At 31.7% G+C, this 21,090-nt stretch overlaps 1 long non-coding RNA gene across 1 annotated transcript in view; it reads right to left on the reverse strand.

The window, feature by feature from the left end:
• Window positions 1-21,090, reverse strand: part of LOC116420642 — a 47,259-nt gene that overhangs the window by 13,586 nt on the left and 12,583 nt on the right. Inside the window, exon 3 of the long non-coding RNA XR_004231023.1 lies at window positions 387-506. This is a non-coding gene — a long non-coding RNA (uncharacterized LOC116420642). The remainder of the gene's footprint in view (window positions 1-386; window positions 507-21,090) is intronic.

Genomic DNA, 21,090 nt, shown 5'->3' on the forward strand with positions numbered 1-21,090 from the left:
TCAAATTAAAAAAAAATCACATTTTGAGAAATTTGTTAGTCAATGAAAAGTATTTACTTGCATCTTATGAAGCTTCTTATTTAATTTAAAAACTAAAAAGCCCTATGTAATAAGAGATCTTGTGTTACCTGCTGCAATTAAGATATCAGAAATAATTCAAGGAAAAAAGTATGAGGATGAAATTCATAAAATTCCTTTATCAGATGATAGTGTTTCCAAAAAATTCTGTAATTAATAATGACCAATTCCAACAGCTTATTACCAGACTTAAAGGCAGCCCAAAGTTTTCGATTCAGTTAGATGAAACAACTGATATTTCTCTAATATGTAACAGTTGTTACTTTGTGTAAGATACATTTATGAAGGAAACATACATGAAGACTTACTGTTTTGTTGACTTTTGAAAGGCACAGAAGAGAGGAAGATATCCATCTTAAAGTTGGTTTGCAGTGGAAGGTTTTCAATGGAAAAATTGCATTGGAGTCTGTAGAGATGGTGCTGGAGCACTGATGGGCAAGAATGTTGGATTTGTTGCTAAACTTAAGCTGGTGGCAATGAACCTATCACTTTTACTCACTGTTTGATCCATTGGGAGGCATTTATACCCCCCAAAAATTATCATAGTTAGATTATTGTGTTTTTCAATACTTTCAAAATCATTAACTTCATTAAAAGACATGCCCTTAACAGTCATTTGTTTTCAAACCCTTGCAAAGACATGAACTCCAATTACAAAAGCTTATTATTATATGCAGAGGTAAAGTGGCTCTCAAGAGAGCAATGTTGTAACAGAATATTGAAATATTTTTGACTGAGCAGAAATATGATTTTGTTAATTTTTCATAATGACAAGACTTTAAAAATCGTGTTGTCAAATATTTTCAAAAATATTTAAATATCTTGCTTCAAGGCAAAAACTGTAACATATCTTAAAAAATAAAAATGAAAATTTTACTTTAAAAGTTAACATATGGAAGAATAAGATAGAAATTGATTCTTTAGAAATGTTTACAGAAGATTTTATAATTGAAAATAACCACACCAATTACTTAATTGTTAAAGTTATAATTGATCTTCTGAAATGTCTATAAAAGCAATTTCAGAAATACTTTCCTTCAAATTTTGATTCTAAAAAAACAAATTGGCTTCATAAACACCATACTCAATTGAAATAAAAACCATCAGTCATCTGCCATTAAAAGTTCAAGAATTTGTCAAATTAATAAGTGATACAGTTTTAAAACTTGAGTTTCCTAAAAACTCATTAAATGAATTTTGGTTTGGGATTAGGACTGAATTTCCAACAACTTCAGGCCCTAAACATACCTCTGCCATTTTGTACTACATATTTATGCAAAGTAGCATTCTCAGCTTTGACAACTTTGACAACTATAAAATCAAAATGTTAATCAAATCTTTAAAATGTTGAAGATGCTCTACATTCTGCAGTATCAAATATTCCTCCAAGATTTAATTCTTTATGTAAAAATAAACAAGTACATTGATCTCATTAGTATGAAATTGCTTTCATCTTTAATAAATAATAAAATTATATATATATAACTGTTTTTAAATAAAATTTTTATGATTTCTTATGAGTACATGTTTGATTTGTATACCTATTTTATATATTTATATGCCCAGCATTGTGTAATGATTTCTTGAGTAAAAGGGGATTACATGTGGAAAAAGTTTAAGAAACCCTGCCATGCAGTATCTTCTTTCTTAGATTCTTTGTAGTTGATTTGAGCGTTTATAATAATCAAAATGACTTAATCATTCAGAGTTGTTCTTAGAGCAATATTGCTATTATTGTGTACAAACATTCCCTTTGTTCTGTTCATTTCATTCTTCATTATTTCATACAAGTCTTTCCATGTTTTTCTAAAATTAACCAGATCAGCATTTCTTACAGTAGTATTCCATCCCAATTATATGCCACAGCTTGTTTATCCATTTCTCAATTGATGGGTATCCTCTTAATTTCCAATTATTTACCTTGAATGCTATTTTAATTATTTTAGAACATGTAAATTCTTTTCTTTTTTTCTTAATTACCTCGGAAAGCAGAATAATAGTGGTATTACTATTTCAAAGCATATATACATTCTTCTATAACTTTTTGGACATAATTCCAGATTATTCTCCAAAATGATTAGATTAGGTCACAGTTCCATTAACAGTGTACTAATATCCCATTTTTCCACATTCCCTCCAATATTTGTCATTTCCCCTATCCTTTTAGCCAATATGATAAATGTAAGATGATAATTCAAAATTGTTTTCATTTGCATTTCTTAAATCAATAGTGATTGAGAGATTTTAAAAATAGGACCAGCTATAGCTTTGATTTTTTCATCAAAAAACTGCCTATTGGGGCAGCTAGGTGGTGTAGTGGATAGAGCACTAGGCCTGAAATCAGGAGGATTTGAATTCAAATTTGATCTCAGTCACTTAACTCTTCCCAGCTATGTGACCCTGGACAAGTCACTTAACCCCAATTGCCTCAGAGGAAAAAAAACTGCCTATTAGGGCAGCGAGATGGCATAGTGGATAGAGTACTAGCCCTGGAATCAGGTAGATATGAGTTCAAAGCCTGCATTAGAAATTTCACACTTACCAGCTGTATAACCCTGAGCAAGTCACTTAACCCCAATTGCCTCTCAAAAAAAGTTAAAAAACAAAAAACCTACCTATTTATATCCTTTGACCATTTATCAATTAAGAAATGTCTCATTATAAATTTGAAAAAGAAAAAAAGTAAAAAAATAAATTTGAAAAAGTTCTTTATATATTTGAGATAGGAAGTCTTTATTTAAACAATGCCCCACAAATTTTTTTTCAACAATTTTCTGCTTTCTTTCTGACCTTGGCTAAATTGATTTTATTTGTACAAAATCTTTTAAATTTAACACAATAAAAATTATCCCATTTTATACCTCACAATACTATCTCTTGTTTATTCATAAATTATTTTACTTTCCATAAGTCTGATAGGTAATAATAACATGTATTAATTTTCTTATGGTATCTCTTTTTATATCTAGGTCATGTATCCATTTTGACCTTATCTTGGGAATGGTGAAGGATAATGATCTATGCCCAGTTTCTGCCAGACTGTTTTCTAGTTTTCCCAACAATTTTTTTTTTTTTACCAAATAAGAAATTCTTATTACAAAAGCTTAAATCTTTGCATTTGTCAACTACAAGATTATTATAATCATCTACTATTAATGTATTATATATCTATTCTATTTTATGTCTAAATTATATGATCTACCTTTCTATTTCTTAGCCAGTAATATTTTTTTTAATTTTTGCAATGATCTGATCCCATCAGTACTAATGTAGTGCCTCATTGATATAAGCTGCTATTCGTAATAACCTTTGCTCCTATTTGGGCAACAGAAAGCAGAAAAGTCTCCACAGTCAATGCAGAAAATACCTATACCAACTTTTTTTTTTATTGGATTCAGCAGCTTACTTAATTCAGTGAGGAAATGAAGGTAGCAGAAGTCATGTTGTATGAGAAAAATCAGAGCAAAAGGGGAAAAAAAAACATGAGAAAGAAAGAAAAACAAACAAAAAAGGTGAAAATACTGTTCTGATTCACATTCAGTCTCCACAATTCTTTCTGTGTAAGTGCATGGCTTTTTTCATACTAAGTCTATTGGAATTGTTCTAGATCACACTATTACTGAGAAGAGCTAAATCTATCATAGCCGATCATCACACAATCTAGTTCTGTTTACTTCACTCAGCATCAACTCATAGAAATCTTTCCAGGCTTTCCTGAAATCTGATTATCATTTATTTTTATTATAATAACTTCTTATTTTTCAAAATATATGCAAGATAATTTTCAACATTCACCCTTGCCAAATCTTATGTTCCAAATTTTTCTCTCTCCCCCTCCCACCCCCTAGATTTGTATTAACAATACAAATTATTGGTTTGACAATTCACCAGAATTGTGAGGATGAATTTAGAGATGTCATCTAATTTATTCTTCTCTTGGGGCTGGGGCAGCAGAGTTGGCTAAAATAAACTTAATACTTAAAAAATCAGTTTATTAGAAATTATTGGTTGTGTGTTCTTTATATGTTCTTTATATCTCTGGGTCTCAGTTTCTTCCTCTAAAATGAAGGGGTTGGACTTAACGGCCTCTAAGTTCCCTTCTGGCTTTGTTTTTTTTTTTTTTATAATAGTTTCAATTTATTGAGTTCCAAGTTAGGGCCAGCTGCAATTTGACTTAGAATCTATAAATCTTTAAATCTATAATTCCATGATATTTTTGTGCATTACTGTCTTGGCAAGAATATTAATTCTTATTAAAATCAATAGGTGGATGGGTCATTTTCCCTAGAGGTATATAAGCTTTTTTTTAAGTCTTGGTCTTGTATTTATCATGAAAATAAATATTAAAAGGTTTTACACATTTTTAAATTTATATATTTATTTATTTATGTTTATGTATGTATCCTGAGTCCAGAGTCCTTGAGAAGCTCAATTCTTTCTCTGGATTCCTCTTTCTATTTGATCAAAATAATTATTCCAGAGGATCCCAACAGTGAGAACCCCAATCACTAGTCAGATATGAGTTTTTAAGTGATCATCAGACAACTCAATAGTGTTAACCAAGTAGGAGTAAGCTATTATGCCTCATGTAGCACTGTGTGTGAGGCTTTTCCATGTCTTCCTATAAATCCTCTACAGAGCATCTGTCCAGTGATGGAAATTTTTATCTTGATCTCTTGCTGCTTTGTGGTTGTCAAAGGACATGTAGAATGACCATCAATCCATTTGAGGGATGTGGACCTCACTCGCATTGTCATTACAAAACTATTTTATCTCCTTTTCTCAGTCATATACTTTTCCAATATTATTCTTTATCCCATACCACTCTTCTTTAGCCTACCATATGAGAATACTCTTTGGAAAATCACAACTTTAAATCACTGGAGAAGAATCAGAACAGTTCTAATAAATAACAATAACATATTTAGATATTGTTTTACAATTGGCAAAACATTTTTACAACAACTCTTTAGAGTTATTAATTACTTTGTGCAAGTATAAATTACTCTTATTTTACAAGGAACAGGAGTCAGGAAGATCTGAGATTAAATCATTCTTCAGACAATAACTATCTATAGCACCCATGGTAAGTTACTTAACCTCTCTCAGTCTCAGTTTCCTCATCTATAAAATGGGGGTAATAATAGCATCTACATCACAGAGTTGTTGGGAGGATAATAAATGTAAAGATTTGCAAGCCATAAAGTGCTATATAAGTGTTATATGATAACAATAATAATGATAATATTCAACTATGTTAGTTTAGGATTTTCCTAGGATCACATGGTAGATAGTTTTGGAACCAGGACTCTAGTCTTATACTACTGATTTAGCATTCCAATAGATAGATAGCATACAGGCTAAGAATTGGATATAAATAAGGTATTTCATAAATATTTTAATTGAACCAAATTAAATTGAAGTACCAAATGAATGGTATTAGCAAAAATGCTGTAGAAATTCAGAGTATGGAGAGATCACCATGGGCTAGAGAACAAACTACCTTATTTATATAAAAGGATTGATCTGTCTTTGTTGGCAGAGTAGCATCCAGAGAGTCAGCAAAAAAAGCACTTATTATTCTCCCAAGACAATTCATATTGCTACCTAGTTTCATAAATGTATCTCTCTACCTAAAATGTTAGTTCTGGAAAGACAAATTACCCATTCTCTTTCTCACTTATTTTCCATAGCATTATGTGCATAGAAAGCACTCTAAAATATTTACAAAATGAATTTGTAACATTGAAAAGTAGACTATCCTTTTTTCATTACTGAAAGTGAACACAAACTCTTTTTTTTTAAACTATTCTTTTTCAAAAGAAATTTCACTTATTCCCCTTTTTTAGCCAATAGCTCATATTTCAATGGCAATTTAAGGCTTACAAAGCATTTTGCTTACAATAAAGCTGTAGAAATATGTGGTAAAACTAGTATTTGAAATAGAGATGTTCAAAATAGTGCTAGAAATGCGAGCTGTGGCAAAATTACAAGAAAATGAAGATATGAGAATGAGCAAAGAGAAGACAAAATTATTAGTTTTCACATATGATATGATGATTTATTTAGAGAACCCAGAGAATCAGATAAAAATATAATTGGGACAAATAATAATGTTATCAAAGTTGCAATACATAAAATAAACCCATACATAATATTAATCTTTTATCCCCTTTCATCAGCATTTCTGTATATCACAAATAAAATTCAGTAGGGAGAGAAATTCCATTCAAAATAACTAAAATAAGACAAATTACAAGTTACTTGTGAGTCTACCTGTCTAGAACTATACAAGAACTATATGAACACAATTACAAAATATTATGTGAACTATTCATGAATTGGTTAAGCAAATATATGCAAAATGACAATGCTACCCAAATAGATACAAGATTTCAATCAAAGTTGACAATATAAACAAATTAAAAGAGCATGGAAGAAATTATCTATGGATAGAGGAAGAACTCATGATCAAACAAGAAATAAAGAAGTTCATAGGACATAAATTGGGCAATTTTAATTACATAAAATTTTAAAGTTTTTGCATGAACAAAATCAATGCAATTAAAATTAAAGGAGGAACAGGATATTGAGGGGAAATCTTTACAGCATTTCTCCAAAAAAATCTTATTTCTAAGCTATAAAGAGAACTGGTTTAAATTTATGAGAATAAGAGATAGCTCTTAATTGTTAAATTATCAAAAGACAAGAATAGTCAGTTTTCTGTGGAAGAAATCCAAGTTAACAATAGCCATATGAAAAAAATGTACTATCATTAATAATTAGAGAAATGTAAATTAAAGCTCTGAAATAACACTTCATACTCATCAAATAGGCAAAATTGACTTAAAGAACAAGAAAAGGAAAGGAAATGACAAATTCTGGAAGGTTTATAGGAAAAGATTAATGTGCTATTGGTAGAGATGTGAGCTGCTCCAGCCATTCTGGAAAATCATTTTGTAACTGTGTCCCAAAAGGTATTAAACTGTATGTACCCCATGACCCAGTATTACTGCTTCTAGGTATATACTCACAAAAAATATCCAAGAAAAAAAGTCCCATAGTACAAAAATATTCATAGCACCTCTTTTAATAGGGGTAAAAAACTGGAAATTAATTTACTTTTCACCAATTGGAGAATGGCTGAATACACTATGATTCATGAATTTGCTGGAACACTATTGTGCCTCTTATTTGGATTCAGTTTTCTCATGTGAAAAAGGAAGAGACTGGATATTTGAGTTTTATGTCCCCTCTAACTCCAATATTCTGTGATTCTTTAAAATAAATGATGATTTTGCATAAAGAAAGGTTGATGGGAATTGTTTCAGACAAACCTAGAATTGATTCAAAGTGATACAAAAAGAACTAGGAAAAATAATTTACACCAAAAAATAATATAAAAAAATAATTTTGAAAAGACTTTGGAACTTTAATCAATGGACAATCATAATTCTAGAGGACTTAAAATGAAACATGAACCTCCAGAAAGAGTTGACAGACTCAGAGTATGTACTGAAATATCTTTTATAGTCATGTCCATTTTAGGGGCATGACTAATGAGAGATTTTTTTTGCTTGATTATACATATTTATAATGGGTTTTGGTTTTCTTGCTTTCTCAACAGGTAAGGAAGGTTAGAGAAAGAGAAGTCAGAATTGAAAATAAAATAAAATTGAATTTTTTAAATGAAATATGGATATAGCATTGAGCAGCACCTTAGAGATCATCTTCCTTATTTTACTGACAGGAAAATTCAGGCCCAGAATATGATTGCTCAAGAGCATACATGCAGTAAGTTACAAAGCTGGGGTTTAACATTAATATTGGTGATGCCAAAATTGGCCATTCAAGTTCAGAACTCAACCATACTGAGATCTGGAAATGGAGGTTCAGGGAATTTAAATACTTTTCCTACAGACTCACAACCAGAAAGTAAATGAAAAAAAAAAGAAAAGAAAAAGGATAGAGAGTTGCATGTTACTTTAGAAGTGTGTTCATGTCTTTCAGACACATTAACAAAGAATGTTTACAATTGGTTGTTAACAGAAAGTGAAAATAATCCAGCTTAGCCTATATAATATGTATAATAGGACACAGGTGGGCCAAAGTTTACTCCAATCTTCACATTTTCATGGGATGTTCCTTCTACATTACATCTCATTCCTGGTTCATGTCCAGGGATGATAAGTATGCCTTGACAAACATAATAAATCACTACTTGAGAAGCCCATATCATAAACTGGCAAAATAAGTGAGAGAAAAAAACCAAAACTAAAATCAAAGAACTAGAATCTGAAATAGTGTTTTAAATTACTCCTTAGTCAGTTGGGAGATGGGTAAATGAATTGTGGAACATAAAAAGGAATGTTACTGTATGATAAGAAATAATGAAAGGTTATTTGAGATAACCTTGAATGTTATAAATTAATGAATTATGAATTAATTAAAGAGTAAAATGAGCTGAAAGGAAGAAAAAAGATGGCAACTATGAAAAAAAACAATTTTTAAAAACTTAAGAACTAATCAATGCAAGGACAAACCATATCCCTAGGGGCTCTAAGATGAAGCATTGCTAGCCACTTCCAGACAGAAAGCAGATGGACACATGGTGCAGAAAGGCTACTGTGTTGATTCATTTTGTTTACCTACTTTTTTATTAAAAGAGTTTTTCTTTCTTTTTTTTTTTTCACTTTTTAATTGAGGAGGAGATTGTGGTGGACAGAAGCAAATGAAGCAGCAGCAGGGGACAGTGGGGCAGAGAAAGAGATTGAAACTTTTTAAAAGTAACATTAGGATTTATTACATACTTTCTTTTGTTGAGGCAATTGGGGTTAAGTGATTTACCTAGGGTCACACAGCTAGGAAGTGTTAAGTATCTGAGGTCACATTTGAACTCAGGTCCTCCTGACTTCAGGGCTGGTACTCTATTCCCTGCACCATCTTGCTGCCCCTATTAAAATACTTTTTTAAAAAAATGAAGTAGCATGAAATGAAGATTCATGATTTCATATAAAATCTTGGTGTTCTCATACACATATGGAAACTCATTAAGTTCATAATAAAAATTTTATTTAAAAAAGATAATGAATTATTACCTCCTACAAGTATTTAAAATAGGGATCAATGTTTGAAAGAAATAAAGACTATACCATGATTTAAATTCCAATTTAAAGATTCTTTTTCATTTTTATCAGAGCTCATTTCTAAGTGTTAACACTATCTCTACATTTATTTTTATATTTAAATTTCTATTCTTATAGAACCAACATATCTTAGAACTTTATAATTCTGAATATTAATTGATTCATAAAATTTAAGAATGACATTGTTAATAAATGTCATCATACAAAACACTCATAATCTCTAAACTGCATGGATTAAAAAGCTTTCAAAATATAAAGAACTATCAGAAGAAATAAAAATCTTATGTGAACAGATGAGATAAACATAATTCCCATCATTTTTTTTTGTTATCAGAATTGTCCTGAGAAAACATTTCATGAGCCTACAGAAGATAAGCTTCCATTTTAATACTTTTACTCATTTACAAAAAGCAATTATTTTACCTGCCTAGGTAATAACCTAAAATATTTAAGTCAAAAAGAATAATAATGGGATAAACACATTGCTAGATCATTACTGTCTGAATTCAATCAAGCAATATGAGAAGAAATATTTTTCAATAATAATAACAATCACATTTTTGATAGTAAATTATTGTTTACAAACAACTTTCTTTGAAATAACCCTTTGTCATAGGCAGTATGTATATTATTATTTCAAATTTTAGATAAATAAATAAGATTTTATAGAGTTTGTGACTGAGCCCAGGTCCTCGCAAGAAACTTACCATCTCACTGAGGAAATAATATTTATCATGCATACAAATAGAAGATATTATATTATTAACTAATAATAATATGGTACATATAGTAAGTGCTATAGAAATTCAGAAGAAAGGGGAATTGATCACCAATTAAGTAGTTAGGGAAAGCTCCAAGAAAAGAAGCAGTAATTCCATAAGTTGGTTGATGATTTAGATATGAATGGGATCTGGACAGGTGAATAGTTGAAAGTACAGTATAAGACTACAGGGGAAGACAGGCAGTTACGTGGCTCAAACTTAACTGTCATGTTTTCACAGTGATTAATTCTCATTACACATGATAGCAGAATATTTGAACTCAGATTAGTGTTTAATGTACTTGAGGAAGCAGAAGTGGAATTTAGAAAGATAAAGTAGAGAAAAGTAGGACAGCCTATTTCATGTTGGAGATGGCACAACTTTAAAGGCAATGAGCACAGCGCAGCACAAAGAGCATTCAGATGGCCTGTGTTCAAATCTCCATACCCCCTTGACATTATTATGTAACTTTAGTTCAATCAAGAAACCTTCCTGAGGTTCATTTTCCTCTTCTATAAATTTTTTTTAAAATTGCACTAGATTGCCTAGATGTCCAGGGCTGTGATCCTATGATAAGTATCATTGTATATACTACAGCACTTTAAAGAGAAGTTTCCAAAAGAATGGAAATTATCAAGAATGCTTTTAGAAGAAAAAAGTGATTGAGAAGAAATGAGTAACTACTGATCCTAAAGATGGATACTTATTTTTTATCCTGTAAAATCATTTTGAGAATGGTCTGTGCATAATTGAGGATTCAATCAAAACATTAAAAGTGAAAAGTAGACATTTGCAGAAAAATTTTGATAGCCATCCACATCTTTACAAAAAATTAATTGAGAACTAGCATTTTTTTTTGCCAAATGCTTTACAAATATGAATTGATTTAATCCTCACAATGACTCTAGGAGGTAGGTATTATTATTACCCCCTTATTACAAATGAGGAAACAGAGACAGAGGGTAAGTGATTTGTCTAGGTTTACATGATTATTAAGTGTCTGAGAGGAAACAAACTCACATCTTTCTGACTCCAGGTTCAGTGCTATTCACTGAACCACCTGATAGCATATTTTCCTCTAGAACATTTAAGATCATATTGAGTTTATTGACTACAGAACCAAATTTGATTTTTTAAAAATAATTATAACTTTTTATTGACAGAACCCGTGCTTGGGTAATTTTTTACAACATTATCCCTTGCACTCACTTCTGTTCCGACTTTTCCCCTCCCTCTCTCCATCCTCTCCCCCAGATGGCAAGCAGTCTTATACATGTTAAATATGTTATAGTATATGCCAGATACAATATATATGTGCAGAACCAAACAGTTCTTTTGTTGCACAGGAAGAATTGGATTCAGAAAGTAAAAATAACCCAGGAAGAAAAACAAAATGCAAACAGTTTATATTCATTTCCCAGTGTTCTTTCTTTGGGTGTAGCTCTTCTGTCCATCATTGATCAATTGAAACTGAGTTAGATCTTTTCTTTGTCGAAGAAATCCACTTCCATCAGAATACAAAATTTGATTCTTTAAAACAAATTTCATCCTCTCTCCTCAGACAGGCATGCAAAAATTATACAAGAATCAAGCATGAGAGGTAAATAGAAAATCACCTAAAATGTTTACAAATATCAAGAAAGATGTCCTGTTTAGAGTTCAAATAAAATTTTTGAACTTTGTGGTGAAATTCTCCAAATGCTCCTGTGCAGATAAAATTATACTGTTTGTCTGGAACTCGGGAGTACTGAAAAGCCTTTTCCATAGAAATACAACAGAAAATCAACATAATCATCCATCCCAAAATTACAAAATGAAAAAAAACACATTACCCAGACTATGGCAAGCAGTTACATGGACAGCCCATAGAATTAGTCTAACTCCATATCCCTGTAGATCTTATGTAGCCCTGTATGTCAATAATGATTCAAGTCCAGATTGATATAGGAAGAAGATTTTGGGCATTTGGGAAATTGTTCATCACTTTAAACAGTCTCATACTTCTTGTTACCAATGAAGTCAATTACTCTAATAACAATATTTTCTTCAGATTTTCAGAACTTTCTATCAACCAAATCCGAATGTAACAGAAAAATTAACATATAAGAGTCAATACCAAAGAGCCAATTTTAAGGAACGCAACATGAACAAACTGTTTAAACATGTACAAATTGTTTAAGTTTTCTGTACATGGGGAATATATAATTTATGTTTAAGATTTATATAAACAATAGGGTAAGCTCAAAAGAAAGACTGGCAGAGCAAAGGTAAAAAATAGTAATCATGTTATCCAAATGAAGTGCAGAGGAAGAACAGACCCAGAGGCATTAGAACGGGGAGGAGGACTCATAGTTCTGAAAACTTATTCACATAAACAACAGTACATATATACCATGAAGGGTATAACAGCCTCCAAAATCTATAAAGAATTAAGTGGGGGAGGGATAAGTGGATGGGGAAGCAAAGGGTAAGGGAAAAAGACAAGGGAAAGATCCTTGGGTGGGGGCAGTTTAAGTAATAGTAAGCCAAGTTATGGAGCAGAATTTAATGAGTCAGCAGGGATAGGAAATGTGTGTACGTGTGGGGTATATGCGTGTAAAGTCTATGTATGTATGTATACATCTATATTTCTATATATATAAATATATCTTTCTTAACTTTAGCTTACTTGGGGATGGTGGGGGATGAAAGGAAGATATGTGTGTGTCTATGTATGTGTGTGTATGTGTATATATATAATCTACATATCTAAATATATATATGTATGTCTATGTGTGTATATGTATATGTATATGTATATATCTACATATAAATATATCCTTTCTTCACTATAGCCTGTTTGGGGGTAGGGAATTGAAAGGGGGAAAAAGAATAAAGTAAATAATGTGCATAAGAGAACAAAACAATTTACAAGGAAGTAAAGAAAAGAATGAATATATATATATATATATATATATATATATATATATACTCTCTTAAATTGATATTTGTTGTTATATATTTTTAATCCTCCCTAATGTTTTTTTGTTTTGTTTTGTATTGCTTTTCTGTTTTTCTTTTCGCTTATTCTGTTTCTTCAAATAAAATAAATTTGGAAAAAATATTTTCTCAGTGATCTCAGAAAACAGAATCTAAAAAATAATTTAAATTAAAATTAGCCCCCAGAGAAATAAAAAGAAATATGGTGGGTGTAAATAGGCTGTTACAAATAATGACTTGGGTGAGAAAAGTTATCAAAATGTATTTTAGAATGTATGTGGGACAAGAAAAAGAGGTGGAAAAGTCATTTAACAAGAATAAAAGACAATAGATGGATACCCCAAAGATATTTGATACTCCTTAAAAATTAGAAGAATGAGAGAAAGACCTCCAGGATCTCATCTTTGGATTACCCATTAAGGATCACAGTAGCTTTCAAATTTTTTGATCTTAGAATTCCTTTATATTCTTAAAAATTATTGAGGGCCTTTTTATACTCTTAAAAATTATTATAGAATCCTTTATACTCTTTTTTTATCATATAGCTTTTTATTGATAAAACATATTCATGGGTAATATTTCAACACTGACCCTTGCAAAAACTTCTGTTCCAACTTTTCCCCTCCTTCCCTCTATCCCCTCAGTCCCATACATGTTAAACATGTTAAAATATATGTTAAATACACAATGTACATATACATATTTATACAGTTATCTTATTGCACAAGAAAAATCGGATTTAGAAAGAAGGTAAAAATAAGCTGGGAAGAAAAACAAAAATGCAAGCAAACAACAACAGAAAGAGTGCAAATTCTATGTTGTGGTCCACACTCATTTCCCAGTGTTCTTTTGGAACGCTCTATACTCTTAAAAATTATTTAAGCTCCCCAAAGCTTTTGTTTATTTGGGTTATATCTATTGCTATTTACTATATTAATATGATACCAAAACCAGTCAATTTTTAGAAATAACAACAGCAAACTTAATAAACATTATATTTTAATTTAAAAAATTTTCCTAAATGAAAAAATAAAGTCTTCTAAAAATTTACATATTTTAAAATTTTTTTTTAAAAATTCAACTTATTAGAAGATATCTGGATCATACCTGCTCCTGCATTCAATTTTTTGGAAAACAAAAATTTTTAGATGAAGTACATGAAGAAAATATGGCTTTACCCAGATATGTAACTGGAAAAGGGAGGAGTATTTTATTAGGTAAGTAACATCTTTGTATTATTAAGAAAGTAATTGCAGACTTCTTGAAAAGGCATTAAGGAGCCATAAGAGTCCTTGGGTCATACTTTGAGAATCACTGTTCTAATGTAAATATCAAGAGTGCTAGATTTCTACTTTAACTAATAAACGATCGCAAAACTAGCAAGAACCACAACAGAACCTGTATTACTAGGACACATTTCTTCCAAATACCTTAATAGCTTAAACCACTGATGTTGCTAGTATTCCAATAAACTAGTTGATAAAAGGATCAATCAATCCCAATTTTAGAATATAAAAAATAGATGAACAGAGATTTCCAAAAACTTGAGTTTTTCTCAAGTCAGTAAATAATTTTGTTTCCATAGTCATTGCAAGCTAAGACATGGAGTGATATATGATCTAATAAGAGGCTGTCTCATTAACTAATGCAAAAAGGAATTATTATTATGTAAAAAGTTTATCAATCAAAAGTCTCAAAATTCTTGGATCATTCACCCAAAGTAAATAAGCTGAGGGCTAATTTTCTTGAAACTAGTACCTACATATTAGCCTTTGGCTTAAGGAAGCTCCGCAACTTTCTGGCCTCAAAAATAAAGTTAACTAAATACAATTCTACATTGTAACTACTAAGAAACATCACAGCTGGTATTAATCTTTTAACCACCTCCATTTGGATTTATATTGATTGGAAAGTAGGAATATTATTTTCCTACAGAACTCAGACACTCATTTTTATAAAATATCATATGCAGGAAATTTGAATTTTTTTATTCTGTTTCTTAGTTTTTCTTTTGTGATATTAATCATTACACAGTTCTGAAACTCCTACTAATAATGTGGACTTTGAGCTCAAAAATGATTAAAGATTGTAGATAGAGATAAAGTTGCAGAATGACATCTTTCTGGAGAACTGCTATCCATCTACAAATGAAATGAAAAGCTGAAATGTGAAATCTATAGTTTTCAAGAAGCATGAAGCTGCTGGGTCAGCCACTACCTCTGATAATCATCTTGCACTCAGGAAGATAATACTCTTCTGATTACACAGTGGTTGTTTTTAAAAATACACACAGTCACTCATTTGATCCATTCTGTTTTCTTAAACTTGACATTCATGCTTATTTATTATCCCCAAACAGCAAATTTTGGGTGGAATTAATTTGTATAAAATTTGAGGGAGATGAAAATAAGTTGGAAAAAGAAAAAAATTTTACAACAATTTTTTAATGATATTGTAAGGACCCAAGTATATATTTTTTTCCTTTCTTTATTAGGAATGTGGAACATCTATGAGAATGACCAAGTAAAGAGACTGAAAGAGAGTCTGAAAGAACATTCTTCCCTTCCTCTCATCCTAAAGGAGAGAGGAGTTGAATTCTCACCAGAGGTGAGAAATGAATAAGCCCAATGAAGGGAGAATTATCACAAACATCGCTAGCCTTGCACAAACAAAAAAAGTAGGGAAAAAAAAATGTCTGGGTCCAAACAAAATGGGATTATTCTGAGATGGCCTTTGGTCTGCTTAAAAAAGAAAAAGAAAATTTTACAAGTTTTCCAGAAAAACCCTAGAGGCTTTAATTGAACAGAACAGTAATTAGTTCATGATGCCTGGGGCTTTTCCATAGGAAGAAAAATGTAAAACCTGACAATGAAGCTACACTCAGGACATTTTTTCCCCTTCTCATTCCATCTCCATGGTGGGATCAACTTTCTCTCTCAGATGCTTCTTCCTTGACATTTGTATCTCAAATGAACATATTTTCTTCTCCCTTGTCACTTCTTACATCCCAACTTATCTCAGATACAGAAAATGCTTATTGTCACTCGCATGTGAGTAACTTCACAAAAATTGAGTGAAGACTCAAGGTGGATGGAAGGGATTCAAAAAAGTCCTTAAGTTCTGTGGATGAGGGTTTATAAGGAGAAAGATCATAATCTTGGAGCCTATAAAACAATCCCAGATTGTTTCAGAATCAGCTTTTTAAAACTTATTGGTTTAGTTACAGGAAAATTAAGGCATTTTGACTCATTCCTTGTCTCCATTAAGCCCTCCTGTCATCTGTGCAAAGAAGGAGGAAAGAGAGACTGCTACTAGTATAATGAGGCAACTGACTCCTTCTGCAGTTATAAGCAAAAGTGTGCTGTCCGTAGTCTATGTAAAATCACTTTCTAATTGTAGCCTTTTCAGGCTACAGGTAATGGTATTTAAAGTGAAGAATACTGATAAAATGATATAATTCATTTTCCTCTAATATGTCTCCTTTTGCTTTATATCTAGAAGGGGGCAGGGAATGGAGGATAATTTAAACTGAACAGATAATCACCTCATTTTGTCAATAAATATTTAATAATTAATACAAAGTAGTATGCTCACAAAATGTACAAATATAACAGGAATGTTCAATATCCAAATATATATGTGAACATGGATAACATTATAATGCCTTCCATAGTGGGAAAAATCACCTTAATAAAAAAAAATTCAGATTTGTATTTCCAAAAGGTTATTTTAATAGTAAAGCATTAGTTGCGTATAATTACTTTAGAGTTTATCATTTACTAAGTCAAAAAGTTTAGAATTCACATCTCAGAAGCAAAAATAAAGAATTATGTACTTTCATGGATCCTAATTGCCTCAATGAACTTCAAAAAATCAATCAGTTCAATATTTCCATAGAAATCATAGTGAAGCAGACCAAAAAAAAAAAAAAAGACAAAAACCAAGGTTGGGAGCTAATTAATCTTCATGATGATGAGCATCTCAGAATAATGATAATAGTAATGATATTCTAACCTCACTAAAACATCAACTCCAATATTTCTGTAAAACATGAAGGAAACTGAGTTTTCAAAAGTCAAGCCATAAAATACAAATTAAAGCATGTTCTATTAATCAGGGAAGCCTGAATATATAGACCATATATCTGTCTTCTAAGTATCAGCTAAGCTAAACTCAGAAAATGATAACCACAAGGATGGTCACAAGGTGATGATTTTTCCCCCACTGGCATCAAATCTCAGAAACTCCTTATAAAAGGTACTAATGCTTTCCTCTGAGAGTCTGTTTGCAAGGTCAACTCTTTATTGAGGTTCATTTCTTATTCATATTAATAAGGCTTTATTCTTGCATCAATAATTACCCAAGATAGAAAATCATCACATCTTGAGTACTCACATGGGTTAGCACCACATCAAAGATTGTTTCTTAGTTCTAGATTACATCTATAATCTGGAGAGGGTAGAAGTATAATTCACACACAGGAAAGAGGATAGGGAATCTATTTCTGGGAAAGTATGATGACTTCTAATAGAAGTTCCTTGCTCCTTGATTTTGAGTGTGTGTGGACATCTCTAGTTGGTTCCAATCTCCTAGCCATGTAATAAGGAGATGAACTGTTGATTGGTTGTGTAGGTGCAACTGGGGTATTAAAAAATTCTATTCAACATCATGAGAGAAGAGCTGTTACAGTGCTCTGCAGGGGGTAAAGAAGGACCTCATTCTCTCATCTAGAGCAAATAAGAAGCTAAGAGTCCATGGATTTCTGTCTCTTTTGTGTACATCTATTCTTGCTTTGGGGTAAAGGAGGTTGAAAATGGCTGTAATCATGTACATTTTGAAAGGAGAGTGAATCTCCCAAAATATTAAAGCCAAGTTATGAAATTTACTGTAAGACAACCAAGAAAGACCTACCCAGCCCAGTTTTGCAATAGCAGAGATTCAGACTCATCCATCTGTCCATCATCTGTGGCATATTTGGATGTGGTGAATGCATCTAGTAAAGGACAGAAGTGATATAGGGGAGGATGAACCCCCCAGGGATTGATGAAAATGTTTGTATTTCTGTTTTTGATTTATCTTCTGATTAGTGGCAGCTAAGAATGGGAAGAACTTATCAGAATGGAGGCTCAAACCAAGAGTAATTAGAGGAAAAAATAAATTTACAGATAAGAATTTGTTAGAATCCCGAGAGGAAACTAGCAATTTTACTCTGGAAGATAAGGTTCAGAACACTACTATACACCCTTGAACTTAAAATATGGATCAGAGATAAATGTAAAAAATAAGAGCTAATATAGCCAGTTAGATACAAATATACAGATTCAACTCCTTTGCAGGAGAATTCTGTATGGTCCTGAGGTTTTGATGCCCCTTCTATGAACCATGTAGATGCTAAAGAGGAAACTGAGCTGCAGATATAGAAGAAAATGGAAGTAGTGAAGGTCGATTAGACCAAACATGGAGCTAGAGGAACAGGACGAATATAGTGGAGTAGCAGTTATGGAGTGACAGGAAAATTCCTGAAGGAAGAACTACTAGACCTGGACCAAACAGGAGCCAGAGCTAAAAACAGCAAGAATAATATAGTTAGTTGCCTTTATTCTATAATGATGATGTCTTCCTGAAGAGTTAACTTTATCAAGGGAATTTCACATGAGAATCATAACATTCTGGTACTAAAGTGCAGAAAAGTTATGAGTTCAGAAAGTACCCACACTATTCTCATTCTTCTAGAATTTCCTAGGGCCTTTGATACTATTAATCACTCTTTCCTTCTCTACATTCTCTTCTCTCTAGGTTTTCAGAACTCTATTCTCTCCTACTTCTCATAAAAATTCTCCTACTTCTTGATGGTTCCTCCTCTGTTTCCTTTGCTATATATTCTTCCATATCAAACCTTCCAATTTTAGTGTCCCGCAGAGTTATGTTCTGGTGCCCCTTCTCAATTTTACTTGGTGAGCTCATCAGGAACCACTGATTTAATTACTTTCTCTATGTTTGATGATTCTCAAATCTACCTATCATCCTCCAATCTCTCTGCTGATCTCCAATCTTGCATCTACAGCCAGCTTTCAAAAGACTTCTTGAACTTGAGGTCCAGTAGATATCTTAAATTCAATATTTTATCCATCACTAAAAACATCTTCACTCCTACTTTCACTATTATTGTATGCAACACCATTCTCCCAGTCTCTCAGGCACACAACAAGAAGTAGTTATCTGTAATTCTCCACATCTAATATATTGCCAACCCTATCAATTTCATTTCGGTGATATCTCTCAAGAGGACCTCCTTCTGTCCTCTGACACTGCATTATTACTTCAACTTGGATTGTTGCAATAGCTTGCAGGGTTTGCCTGCTTCAGATATCTCCCCACTTCAATCCATACTTCATTCAACTACCAATGTCATTTTTCTGAAGTACATGTCTGACTACTCTCTCTCTCTGTCTCTCTCTGTCTCTCTCTCTCTTTCTCTCTCTCTCTCTCTCTCTCTCTCTCTCTCTCACACACACACACACACACACACACACACACACACACACACACGCCTACAATGGTTCCCTGTTGCTTCTAGGATGAAATACAAAATGCTCTGTTTAATGTGTTCAAAGACATTCTTAATCTGTTTCTCCCACTTCCCAGTCTCACACCTTACTTTGCACTATGGTTCAATGACTTTTGCCTCTTTGCTATTCTTTAGCTGTCCCCCATCCTAGAATGCTTTTCTTCTTCACCTCTATTAGTTTCCCTGGCTTCTTTCAAGTTCCAAGTAATATCCCTTTTTCTACAGGAAGCTTTTACTAAGCCTTCTTAATTCTAGTGCCTTCTCTATCTTATTTCATATTTTATGTAATTTCTTTGTATATTTTTATAAACCTTTCATCTCTCCCCTTACATTGGGTTCTCTTTTCGAGTAAGGACTATATTTTGACTCTTTTTGTATTTTCATAGCTTAGCATAATGCCTGAAACCTAGTAGGTATTTAATAAATGTTGATTGATTGACACAAAGTGATAGAGCCTTAAAATATTATAGAAACCTTTATATAGTACTTCTAAAAATAATACTTTATGGTTTTCAGAGCCTTTCTTCATAGCACTCTAGTATGATATTTGATGCACATAGCATTATATTTTTTTTAGATGACAAAATTGAGGGTTCAGGAAAGTGATTTTCCCAAGTTCATGAAACCCATCAGTAGCAGATTCAGTGGAATCACAGAACTTCAGAGTTGAGAAGGATATGAGAGGTGTTCTAGTCCTTTATAATAATATGTATTTTATTGTGTGCATTTATAAACATTAGTCTAAGAAGGGATTCATTGGTCTCACCAGAATGCTAAAGAGAGTCCATGAGAAATGTTTATACTCATGATGAATATATATGAAAATGACTATAAGGACTATTTAAGTACTATTTTTCAGTCTCAATGGTTCATTCTAAAGATATTGTGTATAGTTATGACTGAAAATAACTATAAATAAAAGAGGGAAAAGGAGCAACAAAGATGTATTTAAATATATAATATAGGGAAAAGTGTGTATGATATACAATTTAAAGTTGAGAGAACATTTTTAAGGCAAAGCATATCTCCCTCATACATTATGAATACCTCCCTAATAAGTATTTTCAAATGAACATATTTCACAATTCCTTTTTATAACATAATGCTATTTTGAATTATTTTTACAAAATAAATATACATAAGATATATTTATCTTCCACATTTAAATATAGCTCAATAGTTATCAAAAGATAATTTTTTATTAAGTATCTACTCTGTACCATTACTGGTAGTGCAAATGCAATAAATTAAACAATCCCTACTCACAAAGAACTTATATTCTAAGAGGAGAGAGAGCAAATACATAAAGAGAAAAAAAATACATAAAAGCAAAATACAAGACAACTTGAGAGAAAGTGTGGTGAAAGGACTAGCAAAAACTTCATGGAGAAGGTAATTTTTGTGCTACATCTTAAAGGAGGAGAGAGCTCATGTGATGTAGAAGAGACGGCATACATTCTAAGAATGAAAGACAGCCAATGCAAAGTATCTAAGAAAGGAGAATGGTCATTTTGCTAGTATGAAAGAACAAGAGAGAGAATAATATTTAATGAAGCTG

Source organism: Sarcophilus harrisii, chromosome 1 (genome assembly GCF_902635505.1).
Source record: "Sarcophilus harrisii chromosome 1, mSarHar1.11, whole genome shotgun sequence".
Classification (NCBI taxonomy): domain Eukaryota; kingdom Metazoa; phylum Chordata; class Mammalia; order Dasyuromorphia; family Dasyuridae; genus Sarcophilus; species Sarcophilus harrisii.